Below are 12,855 nucleotides of genomic sequence, written 5' to 3' on the forward strand. Positions count from 1 at the left end.
GACACCACTGTATACACCAGCAAGATTTTGCTGAAAGGACACTGATATAGCTGTCTCTTGTGAGGCTATGCCAGGGCCTAGCAAACACAGAAGTGGATGCTCACAGTCAGCTATTGAATGGATCACAGGGCCCCCAATGGAGAAGCTAGAGAAAGTACCCAAGGAGCTGGGGGGATCTGCAACCCTATAGGTGGAACAACAATATGAACTAACCAGTTACCGCCCCCCCACCCCAGAGCCCGTGTCTCTAGCTGCATATGTATCAGAAGATGACCTGGTCTGCCATCAGTGGAAAGAGAGGCCCATTGGTCATGCAAACTTTATATGCCTCAGTACAGGGGAATGCCAGGGCCAAGAAGTCGGAGTGAGTGGGTGGGGGAGCATGTGGGGGACTTTTGGGATAGCACTGGAAATGTAAATGAAATAAATACCTAATTTTAAAAAAAAGAAAAAAAAAGAAAACTCAAATCAAGAGAAAAATCTACTTATTTCTTTGCAATCTCACTTTTGGAATTTCTCAGATACAAACCTGCAAATGAGAACCCGCATGAGGAAGGGCATCCATGGAGCAGTCACTTAATAGCAGCAAGGCCAGGAAGATAAGCCAATCAACTGACAACACAGAGTACAAATGAAGATGATAGGGTAGATTTTAAAGATCAGCATGTACTTAGCTGAGCTGCCAATACAATCATGTTTCCCTGAGTTATCATGCACTTATAAGTGAACAAGTATAAATACGGACAATTCAACCAAAATGGAACGAAATAATTTGAAGTAAAATGTAAGAGCACTGTAATTGTTCTAAAATAGCTTGATGTATATAGTCTTTACTTCCTTAATTCAATATTTAAAAAATTATTTTATTGAAAACTTTCCAAAGGAAATAGGTGTATAGGTGTGTGTGTGTGTGTGTGTGTGTGTGTGTGTGTGTGTGTGTGCGTTGTGTTCACATATGTATACATGTGCAAGTGCTAACAGAGACCAGAAGAGGGCATTGGGTTCCAGGCCTTGGATTCACAAGAAATTATGAGCCACTCCACATGGGTGCTGAGAACTAAATTCGAGTTCTCTACAAAGGCACCCTTAGCTATTTCTCTAGCCCTTTGACACAAAAGTTTTTATATTATCTAATCATTGCAAGCTTATTCAAATCCACAATTGCATAATTTTAAATCAGAAGATATTCTTAAAGTTCTTTTATGAAATTGGTTAAAATATAAAAAAGTATTTCCTTAAGAAATATATAATAATTAAAAATGCTGTACATGAACTCTGAAAATTAATACTGTTGTAAATGTAATTAAAGCAGAGTATAGTGAGAGAAGAGATTTTTTTCCCTAAAGGCTGTGTTACTTAATTTACCAGACACCTCACTAAAATGAACAGCGTTGAACAAAGTACGAAAGACTCTGTACATGGCATGCCATCAGACAAATGCCATCAGACCAAGGTAATGCTACATCTTGTCCCAGTGAGCAAAGCCCGGAGCCGTGACTCCACCACATGCTGGCAAGGATGTGGAAGAGCAGGAGCTCGCATCCACTGCAGGAGCTTAGGAACTGAGCAGCCCCTTTGCAGGACAGTTTGGCAGGTTCATAAAAGTTAAAATGATCTTGCCATATGATCTATCAGTGGTGGGCCTGATAGTTACTAAAATGAGGTCAAAGCCTGTTTCCAAATCCTCACAAAATCTTTCACACACATGCTCATCTTACCAACTCGGTTTGCAACTGCCAAAACTTCAGAAGCAAGCAGGCCATTCTCCAAGAGAATAGATTCACTGTAGTACATCCAGACAATAGAATAGCACTCACTGGTAAAAATATATGATCTGAGGAAAAATTACAATGTGGAATAAGCTGATCTGAAAAGACTAAATGCTCTATAACTGTTAGTTTATGAAATTGTGGATAAGGCATAGCTATAGGGTCTACAGAGAAATTAGCAGTTGGCGGCAGTTAGATAATTGGGAAAGGACACAATGACAGAGCTTCTAGAATAGCAGGACTCTGCCATAGGTGACTATGGGGAATGACTTGTGTGTCCCCATCCACTACTAACTGTATGAATGACACTTCTTGCCAGGTGTGAACTTCAGGGGATGATGGGATGTAAATATCAGGTGATCAACAGTGACAGCAACCGATGTTCCATGCAAATAAACACACTAAGGATAGGAGATTCTGTGTGCTGCTAGCTCAAGCACTTGTGAAATCCACAAACCTTCCAGTCAATTTTCCTGAGCAACTAAAACTCTCAAAAAATTACAAAATTAAAGAAGATAATCTTGCTTTGGATAAGATAAAAAATTTCTTGTGATGATATGGCAATCCTGGAGAAAAAAATTTCAAGTCTCTAAAATGTCTATATTTTTCCTTTAAATGTTTACTTTGTCTCAGTAGGCATTGTTTTCTTAGTGATACACACACACACACACATATATATATGCATATATGTACATATATGCACATATACATACATACATACATACATACATACGTACATACATACAGTGAATGGATAGAGAGGTCAGAATTCAGAATAGTCATATTTAAGAACTATGTGGAAATGGAGTCTCCAGTCTCTACAGAATGTCAGTGGCTATTATGATTTTTTTGTTTAGGTCAGTTGCTTCTCACTACAGATCATCTTATGTTGGTAGTTGGAAGAAAATGTATCCTTATTTGAGAGAAATATTAAATTGCACCTTTCCCTTTAACTATAGAAACCCCTATTTTCCCCCTGCAAACCATGCCAAGTATAGATGACCTCAGGCAAAAGCTGGCTAAGGATCAAGAACCATCTTGTTATTTTCTGCAGACTTTCCCAGTAATAATATTCTCTTCTCTGCCAACAATTTCCATTGCCTTGTATGTGATCAGGAAAATTGGGATTTATGTTCAGCTGATTTGTAATTGAAGGAGAATTATATTGCAAGTTTCTTTTTTGGATCCATTCCCATTTTGTTAGGCAAACACAGATGATCTGTCAGTGACACACATTCATAAAGTGATTTGATCTCTTTTGTGTCTATAAATCGAAGGTATTATATTCTCTGAATTTAAATTAAATCATACATTATTCTATGTAATAAGCCATCTAATATAACCAACTTTGAAACCAGTATTTCTCTTGCCAATTGTCAGTAGACTCAAAAATAAGACGTGTCTTTTATATTTGACAGATTAAGACAAAACATTCTTTTGAAATTGCAAGTAAAAGGCATAGCTTTTGGGTTCCCTTGGCAATACAAATAAGGAGTTATATTTTGTTCATTAAACACAGTGTCACACTGTGATGTTAGTGGAATAGATATGGAAGTGGCTTTATGTTTGAGTTCTGATACCATTGCATCACTATTATTGGAAAAAAAAATCTAGACTGGCTTCTAAAGTACATGGTCATCAGTAAATGATGTCAACTATAGCAGACTTCTCTTATGGCTAGTTTATCTGGCGAGTTTATTTGTTACATTAACAGCCATCAATCTTCATATATATGTATATATATACACATTCCTTTGGGATATATGTCCAGGTACTAGAAACTGAAAACCTAAATTCTTATGAAGAAGGGTATTTAGGTGACATGTTCTGGGCATCAGTCACATAAGTGTCCCCACTGGTAAAGACAAAACAAATTACAAAGTGAAATCAATATACTACAGTGGCTCTCCTATAACACTAAATACTGAGCCAATCAACTTCAAAACCACATCCCCTAATTTTTACAAATTTATTTATGCCAGAAGGGGTAGAAAAGTATCAGAAGGAGATCAGTTCCCTCTCTTCTTGCCCATACACTAAGGTTCTGAGACTTCTTCTGCACGCCACCTTGCTGAACAGCGTCCACCTCATTCCCATGAGGACTGGCAATCATTGGCTCACTTTACCCCTATGTTTTGCATGTAAGAAGCTCACCATTTCTTTTTCCTTTAATATGAAGTATTTATTGTGTTCACCTCTGTTTGAATTACTTTACAAGGCAAGACTAGATGGAGCTGTTAAAAACCCACATACAGAGAACATTGAATACTCTTCTTTGGGCAATTTCCTAATTAGCCTCTCCTTTTAACTTTAATAATGACATTCTTCAAGTCAGCAGCTGCCTAGTCTGTAGTTCCATAGATAATGCTTCAGCACCTTTGTTTATTGGCCTTGACCTTGTTCTTCTAACCTTGACTGTCTAGCCTTCATCATCTGCTGATTAATTTTGGTGTTGGACCAACATCGTCATGGGAAATGTAAGCATGGTTCTAGTTACTGATTTTGAGGCCATCTTTGGAACATCACATGACTGTAAACAAGGTGTTTTCGATGATCTCACTGGTCTATTTGGGGATTAGACTGAACCCTCAGTAGAACAAAACAGTCTGTTAAATGTTTTACAAGGTCTTTGATCACAGAATTCTGACTTACTACCTTTGGAGTTTGTCTTGTGTCAAAGACCTGGGCCCCAGTAAGGTAAATGGAGAAAGCAAAAGCTTAATAATCTCCCGAGTAAGCTCCGAGCAGCCTCCTCCATGATGGTTCCTAAGATCCTCGGTAGATATTATCCTGCTGGGGTTACTGGGACAATGAAAAGAAGAGGAGCCATCATTACTGTGCGACGGAAGATTTCTTGTGTGTGTGCGTGTAAATTATAAATATTACTTTTCTCCCCACCTTCAGTTTTTAAAATGTGGTTTCACATTTCATTTAATGCTAAATGGTTCATTGCATAGAGTCGCAACTCAGTTCTCTTATTACAGTGTTATCTTTCACTTTGTCAAAATATGTCGACTTGATAAGAAATCTGACAGAAGTTGCTTATGATGGGATCGCTAACAGCCATCAGTTTCTCTCTAGCAAATGAAACTGTAACCATGGTGACGGCCTTTTTTTTTGCCAGAATGAAAATGAGACAGCACTCTGCTGCAGCCATTAGCAGAATACACAAATGTCCCTTAAGGCAAACATCTAAAGCAAATGGACTGCAAAGGAAGGAGCACTAATTTCTATTTATTTAGGATTTGTAAACCTAGCAGAGCAAGATATTAACAAAGGAACAAACAAAGACAGCTTTAAAACTCCCTGCTGCTTGCGTTTTTCCTTCTGGTTTGTGAAACTCCTCTTCTCAAACCTAGAAACCTTTGGTCTGATTCCCCTACTCTGGTGTTAAATAATACCAGCAATGTGCCTTTGACACTACCCCTGGATATTCCATGGGCTTTCATTCTCCCCTTGTGTGAAGAGGAAAAAGAAACTTAATCTAGTAGAAAAGGTACTTTAAATGATAAAGAGTTGCTCCTCCCCCCCCCCTTTTTTTAAGGTGCATTTTAGGGAAAACTATCAAAAAGTGAAATACAAGATGTCCCTTTTCATATACTTTAATTTTCAAAGAGGCACGTTCATTCTGATAAGGTGCATAGAAGCTGATAATAAGTCTATTCTAACACTATCAGCAATCAGCCGCAGACTGTCAGACCTTTCAAGTGTCACACGCCTCTCAGTGTCTTCTTATTCACCCTTAGTCCCATCTCTCTTGAAACTCCGCAGGGCATGCAGATATTCTCCTGACAGGCTCCGCATAGGTGAACGTTCTTCAGCCTTCTGCGAGACAAGAAGACTGTTTTCAGCTCTCTAGCACCTAAAACAAAACAGTACTTTAAAATGATGTCTCAGTCTGCCTCTTACTCTCTTCCTTAAAGATGCAGCTCCCTGGACTCCATCCTTCCTGCTTTCCTTCTTCATGGAATTATATTAACGATAGACAAAATTAATGTTTTTCAGTATTCCACTTAGTAAGCATACTGATTCTGCTAAAATATTTGTGCAGTTTAAAACCATGCTTTGATCCACAGAACAATGCGTGTTTTACAGAGTGCGAAAAGCTTCACAAAAGCCCATTTGTCTAGATATTAGGCCAGGATCCCTGCTGCCACCTCAGAAAGGAACAAAGTATTAAGATCATAGGAAGACATTTCTGTCAGGTTCTCACTGAGAATCAGAGGCAGCTGCCACTGAGATGTTGCTGTGGAAATCTGTGTCCGGAGCTACATAATTAACCTGTGGAATCATCTCTTATCAACTGCAGTGTAGATTCTCATTCCTGGAATGTCTCTTTCTTTGTTTTCAAGTTGCTTGCTTAAGTAAGTCATATCTGTAACATTTGTCTACCTTGTCAAATCTGAGTATCTGACTTGAGTCACGGTGGAGTTGATTGAACATAAAAAGTTACTTCTGGCCATACTCTAGACTCCAACATATACAAATGGTTTCTATAAAATATAAATATCCAGGGACACATAATAACACTGGTAAGAATTTCTTAGGAGTTTTGCAGATGTTAGAAATTGTGCTGTGATAGAGGGAAACTTAAGGACCCTACAGCAATTATACAGAAGATGAATAATATCAGCTCTAGGCCCATGACAGTGGGGTCAGAAAAGACCAGATAGAGAGTAAACAAGTCTGAAGAGCAAGAAGGAAGAAACTTTATAATTAAGGAAGAATAATAAGTCAGATATATTTGTTTTTCTCTAAATTAAACATAAATTGCAATATGTGATTTAATATTTGCTGCAGACATGCCCATGTGGTGACATGTTATCAGACACAGACCTGCATTGGTATCAACCACTACTCACTCTATCTGTCATTAGGCTGAACCTCAGCTTCCTCACATATTAAGCTGAGACTGTATCATCTTCCCTAGTTAGCAAGTATTCAATTATTATTTGCTTGAATAATGAGGCATGCTAACTTCTAAAATTGTGATTTGTACAGAGTGCTAAGTGCCCGGCAATATGGTTTTCCAGCTCATTTTAAATTGCTTCATCAGTTCTTCTTTTCAGGAATCACAACTCCTTCATATATCACCTGCCTTTTCTTGATCATGAATGGCTGTGAGATACAAGATTAAGCTATTCTGAAATCCTGATCTAAGTGTTAGATCAACTCTTTGAGTATTTTGTCTAGTTTAAACCAACCCATGAAAAAAAATTCCCAAGAATTCTTTGTGTTGCCTATTACTCAATGCTGGCATTAAATTACAAGCTGCTCATTTGAACCCACCACCATATAAACTCTGTTTTTTTTGTCAGAATAAAGCTGCCTGGTCAAGGAGAAAAATAATAGGCTTTGTGGGTGGCACTTGCTATAGTTTCGAGGCACTGTTGAAGTTTCTATAATAGGTGGCTTCATAAGGAAGATGGATAAACATTAAAATGATTCCACTCATTCCAAAGTTCTTAAAAATTATTCACATACTCTCTGAGAATGTGACCTAGTCCTCTTTTCGTTAGCCATGGCTTCAATGCAGAGCACTTCTAGAAGACTCCTCCCTAGAAGGTTTTACTTCATGGGGGAAGACTTACAGTAAGTTTTAAGTCAGAAATCTAGTTTCAACCATACTCCAGTTTTCCCCTTATGTTACTTGCCTGGATTTTTGGTAACTTTACCTACTGAAATTATTTCCCTAGATGAAAGCTGAAAAGAATTTTGTACATAAATATAACCACTATATATTATAGCACTTATATGCATTATAGTATTTATAGAGTTATAGCATTTATATGAATGCTTTATTTTCTCACCAAAAAATACTACTGAGATAAAGATCTAAAGATTTTTACCATATGGCCCACAATTAAGCAAATTAAGGCAAAAATATTAACAAGGAAGCACCTCCAGATAATATTCTTCCAAACCACGATGGCCATCTGACAATGTACACATTAGGACCTCTCAACAAGACCAGATCTACACAGAAAAGTCGGAAAGAAAATATCTCAAACATTCTCTTGGTGAGCACTTGGTCTGATTCCTACTGTACCAAATTGACTAGCCACGCAAAAAATAGGATTAACCGCCCAATTAGGAATTGAAGCATTTTTTTTCAAACACAATAGAGACAGTCTATACAAGGAACTTATTAATAAAATGAGCCATTAAATTTAAAATAGACAGTATTTAAATTAGGAATTCCCTTCTTCATCAAATCACATTTAACTCATTTAAAAGTTACACCAGCCTTGAAGTTTCTAACATGAATGAGGGCTACTAAAAATTGGCCAACACCCATAAAAATATGTGCCAGCAGAGTGTTATTTCAGGCTGGTATTTATTCAAGGGGTGCAGTTTTATAGGAAGCAAATGAGAAACATGAATGAGTTCCGATGTGTATCATATTTATTTAAATATTTGTAGTGTTCCCATGTTTTCCTTGGCAGCTTTAAAATTCATACATCAAATAAATGAACTTATAATACTAATGAATGCATGCTTAGGGAATATTCTCTAATAGTGAATAGTCTCTGTCAGTACATTTATACCTTATAATTATTAACTATTTTCTGTAATCCTAAAAGAAATACAACCTTTACTTCTGCACACTGGTACACAAGTTGCAAATAGTCATAAAAATAAGAATTGTTAATGATCTCAATGAAGATAGAGTGAGCCAAGATTTTCAGGAAGCTGAGCATGAAGCAGATCTTGGAACCTTATGCTCTCTCTTCTTCTGACATGTGAGGCTCTTCTGAGTCACAGGAAAGATTAGAAATTTCTATATTTATAGTGATGTTCCGATCTCTTCTTTATACTTTCTAGCATCCTATCTACAAGATTATAACCAAGACTCTGTCTTAGGGTTAATTTAGATTCAGTCAGCTTATATTGGTCCAGGGCATTTCCAAACATGAACTATCTCAGTTGCAGAAAGATGGCCTTCATCCTTCAGCACTACTTGTTTTAGTGAATGAACTTGAACAGCATACATTTTGGGACTTTTGTAATTTTAGGGTGAAAAGCGGATATTGCATCTAGTCTACCATTCACAGTTGTCATAGTATCATTCAAAATGAATTAAGTCAAATTACACACAGACCATTTTATTTGGATTTAATATCAATGTGATATTTCCTTCATAATTTCAAGAGACAAATCAAAGATGTCATTGAATAGAATTCATGAAATGTTTAAATAATAAATGAAGGGTCCCAGATGTTTTTTTTCAGCCTCCTATGTATTTAAACACTTAGCATGAGAGACACTTAGACTCTTGAAACATGAGAATTAGATTGTTAAGAATGTTTTTGTTCACTGTATGGGATTCAGTTTAAACTTTCAGGACTATACAGTTACCTATATGAGCATTTCACCCATCATAGGGCTCCAAGCCAAATATTTCTCTTTTCTATGCTGTTCCATGCAACAACAACAACAACAACAACAACAACAACAACAACAACAACAACGGGAGTCTCCTTGAACTCAACTGAAGGAGAAAAGAAAAATAACAGAAACAACATCAAATATATCAATGTTCATACCTAATAGCCATTCCATGGGTATTTTATAGAGTAATCCAGGACTATAAATTTAAAAATATAGCAATTTCTATATTTTCTTTAAACTCTTTATCTATCATGAGGAGATGAAGAAATCCTGGGTGGATGTGAATGGAGCAGATGATGTCCTGAGTGAATGTGAGTTATTCACATGGGCACGGCCATGTCAAGAATACCAGTGATTCAAACCTATGGGAATGACAAAGCCTTCCTCTGGCCTATGTGCAGTTATTGACATTGTGCAAAAGATATTGACTTCAGCTTCTTTTTCCCAAATGTTTACAACCTAAGATGCAACTTTACAGTGACCCTTTACTGAAAGTAGTTAAACTTGCTTCTTTGTTCCTCTGTATATAATTAACCTGCATCCTTACTTACTTGTGTATAATATCTCAGTCTCTCTATCTAGCTGTATATAATAACACTGTCACCACAATTCAAATAAATAAACTTATTGAATTTCAGGGCTGTTGCTGCTATATATTTATCTCTCTATCAGAGCACATGGCCCACTAATTCCAAGTTTATGTGTGTTTGTCATTTTTCTTTTCATTTTTGGTTACCCCAGTTAGGTCATTTGCAAAGTTGCTCAGGTATTAAATTATAAAAGTTTTAGTATCAGATATGAGTGACCAATTTTTTCATGGACCTAAATTATAAATAGATATGGTACATAACAAGTATTAATATAAAATAAATATTACATAAAGTATGATAGTTTAAAATATAATATGTATAAATACACAGCATATAATATTATCTATGGATACATATATAATTACATTTTACCAAAATCATCTGTCATATTAATAAATAAGTATGTTTAACATCACACTTTCACCAATAGACAAGTCATCAAAACAGACACTAAACAGAGACGCAGTAAAAAACGAGTAGAGGTTATGAACTAAATGGATTTAGCATATATAAACAGAAAATTTCACCTTAAAAACAAAAGGCTATACCTTCTTCTTAGTACCTCATAGTCCATTCTCCAAAATTGACCACATAATTTGTCAGAAAACAAACCTCAACTAATACAAGAAGATTGAAATGATCCCAGGCATCCTATCAGATCACCGTGGACTTGGGCTAGATGTCAGTAATGAAAGCAACAGAAATCCCATATACCCATGGAAACTGAATAACTCTCTACCAGTGATAACTTTGTCAGGGAATCCCAGAGTTCAGTGAAAATGATGACACAGCAGGCCCAAACTTATGAGACAAAATGAAAGCAGTGCTTAGAAGAAAATGCATAGTACTAAGTGAGGACATAAGAAATTGGAGAGATCCTACATTAGTAACTTAACTGCACACTTGGAAGCTCTAGAACAAAAAGAAGCAAACAAACCCAAGAGTGATAGACAATAGGAAATAGTCAAACTCAAATCTGAAATCAACCAAATAGAAAGAAAGAGAATGATACAAAGAATCAACAAAACCAAAAGCTGATTCTTTGAGAAAATCAACAAGATAGATAAACCCTTAGCTAAACCTACTAAAGGTCATAGAGCCAATATCCAAATTAACAAAATCAGAAATGAAAATGGATATATAACAACAGAAACTGAGGAAGTTAAAAGAAAATTATCATATCCTACTACAAAGCCTATATTCAACACAACTGGCAAGACCTTGTAGCTAAAGAAGTCACAGTAGGGGTGGACCACCTACTATTATATTTCTAAGTAGAAATAGAGTTAAACTGCCTTTTAAAATAGCATCTTCATGCCCATAGTTTAAATAGAGAAGCATTCTCTAATTGACCAAGTTGCAGAGAATAAATGTGTATTAAGTGCTTACCCATAAATGAGACCACTCCCCTTAAGGATCAAGGAACATTTTTTTAATTGAAAGATTGTAAGAGCTGGAGACCAAAAAGAACAAATATATTTTTAACAGGATGGACTGTTGCAGTCATGAAATCACCAGCATCTGTGGTAACCTGCATATGACCTATATAAGATCAATCCAGTAAAAACCACAATATGTATCAGGAGTAGCATATGAGGTCCCACCAGTAGATGAAGAGAAAGTAACAGTTGCTGCCTTCTGGGGAATAATCAGTTTTCTCTGTGGATGTATTTTCTAATACCTTGATCATGCTTCATTGGATGCCCAAATACCAATGTATATAAGGTCAATACTAATTGGATTCTGTGGGTTATTTCTTTAAACAAGGACAGAAAGTTTTGAGTGGGATATAAGAGGGTAAACTTGGGAAGATTTGGAGGATAGATGGGTGGGTGGGTGAATATGATTGAGATATATTGTATCTATGTGTAATATTCTCAAAGATTAAATACGAATGTTTATATTCAAAATAAAATTATGAAAGCTATATAATAGGAAGGAGACTTTCAAGCTATCTCAAAACTTCTTAGTCCTGTGTCTTAAGTATGTGTTGCCTTCAGCAAAAGGGATTTACCTTCCACCTCTGAGAGGCAAGCAAAGGCAACAGCAATGACTATAATGTTTTCTAAGTCACTTGAACTACACTGATCAATATAATAAAGGAAATTTATCATGCCTTGGTACTAGGATTTTTGTTGGGTAGTCTGTAGTGCCCTAATTAATTATTCAATACAAAATAGTCATCTCTGAAATCATATATGCATAAATCATATAGCCATACAAATTGATCTTAGCAGATCTTGTATTTATATATCTACACATGTATATGTAGAAATAATAATCCAAAAGAGGCCTTCAGTTTGGAAGGGATTAAGGGAGGGTTATGGGAGGAACTGGAGGGAGGGCTATGAAAGAAGTGATGTCATTATATTTGAATTTGAAAATTGTAGTAAACAATGAAAAATTTAAAAAGTAAACATGGAATATACTTTTATTTAGAAATACCTTTAACTAATTGTTTAGTTCTCAAGCTACTAATAAGAAGTCATTTTTAATCTGTAATATTATTGGTTGTGCCATCCTAGGTTTTGCTCTTGGGAAGAGAAAAGCATTGTTCATAACAGGGAAGCACAAAGTATAATATTCTTTCACGACTTGAAGAAGCCAAGAAAGGTCAAAGGTAGATTAAAATATTAAAGGGTAAATACCATGTCCCCTGTGAACACAGATAAGGCTAAACCACTCTACAGCCCCATGGGGTTCTCACCCCTAAGCCTGTTCTGCATTTAATGCATGACTTGCTTTCACAAAACTTTGCTTATAGGTTGGTCTATGATTTCCTTCCAGCCTTTGTGTTTGCCTTTCTCAACACACAATAGTGTCCAGGTTTTTAATACTCTTCTATGGGAAAGACCAGGACCAGAGTCACTCTGACCTTTAGCATGTCCTAGCCTTAACAGGTTTCTTTGATCCTTCAGCAATTCAGAACCTAAGATCCTCAATTTAGTAAATTTCAATTAGATGGTAGCAGGATATAAAACACTGTTTCTTACGTGTGAATTTTTGGCACAGTGGTTATATTTGTATGCAGTCTTCTCTCTATCTATAGACTGGGTCTAAGCCCTGCGTAGGTACCAGAATTTCTGGTAACACAAATACTTTAC

The 12,855-nt window shown here is 36.2% G+C and overlaps 1 long non-coding RNA gene across 1 annotated transcript in view; it reads right to left on the reverse strand.

Moving 5' to 3' along the window:
* Positions 1-5,395: 5,395 nt before the first annotated feature.
* Positions 5,396-12,855, reverse strand: part of Gm33752 — a 67,320-nt gene continuing 59,860 nt past the window's right edge. The window contains exon 4 of the long non-coding RNA XR_390374.3: positions 5,396-5,631. This is a non-coding gene — a long non-coding RNA (predicted gene, 33752). The remainder of the gene's footprint in view (positions 5,632-12,855) is intronic.

The sequence above is a fragment of the Mus musculus genome, chromosome 4 (genome assembly GCF_000001635.26).
Source record: "Mus musculus strain C57BL/6J chromosome 4, GRCm38.p6 C57BL/6J".
Lineage (NCBI taxonomy): Eukaryota > Metazoa > Chordata > Mammalia > Rodentia > Muridae > Mus > Mus musculus.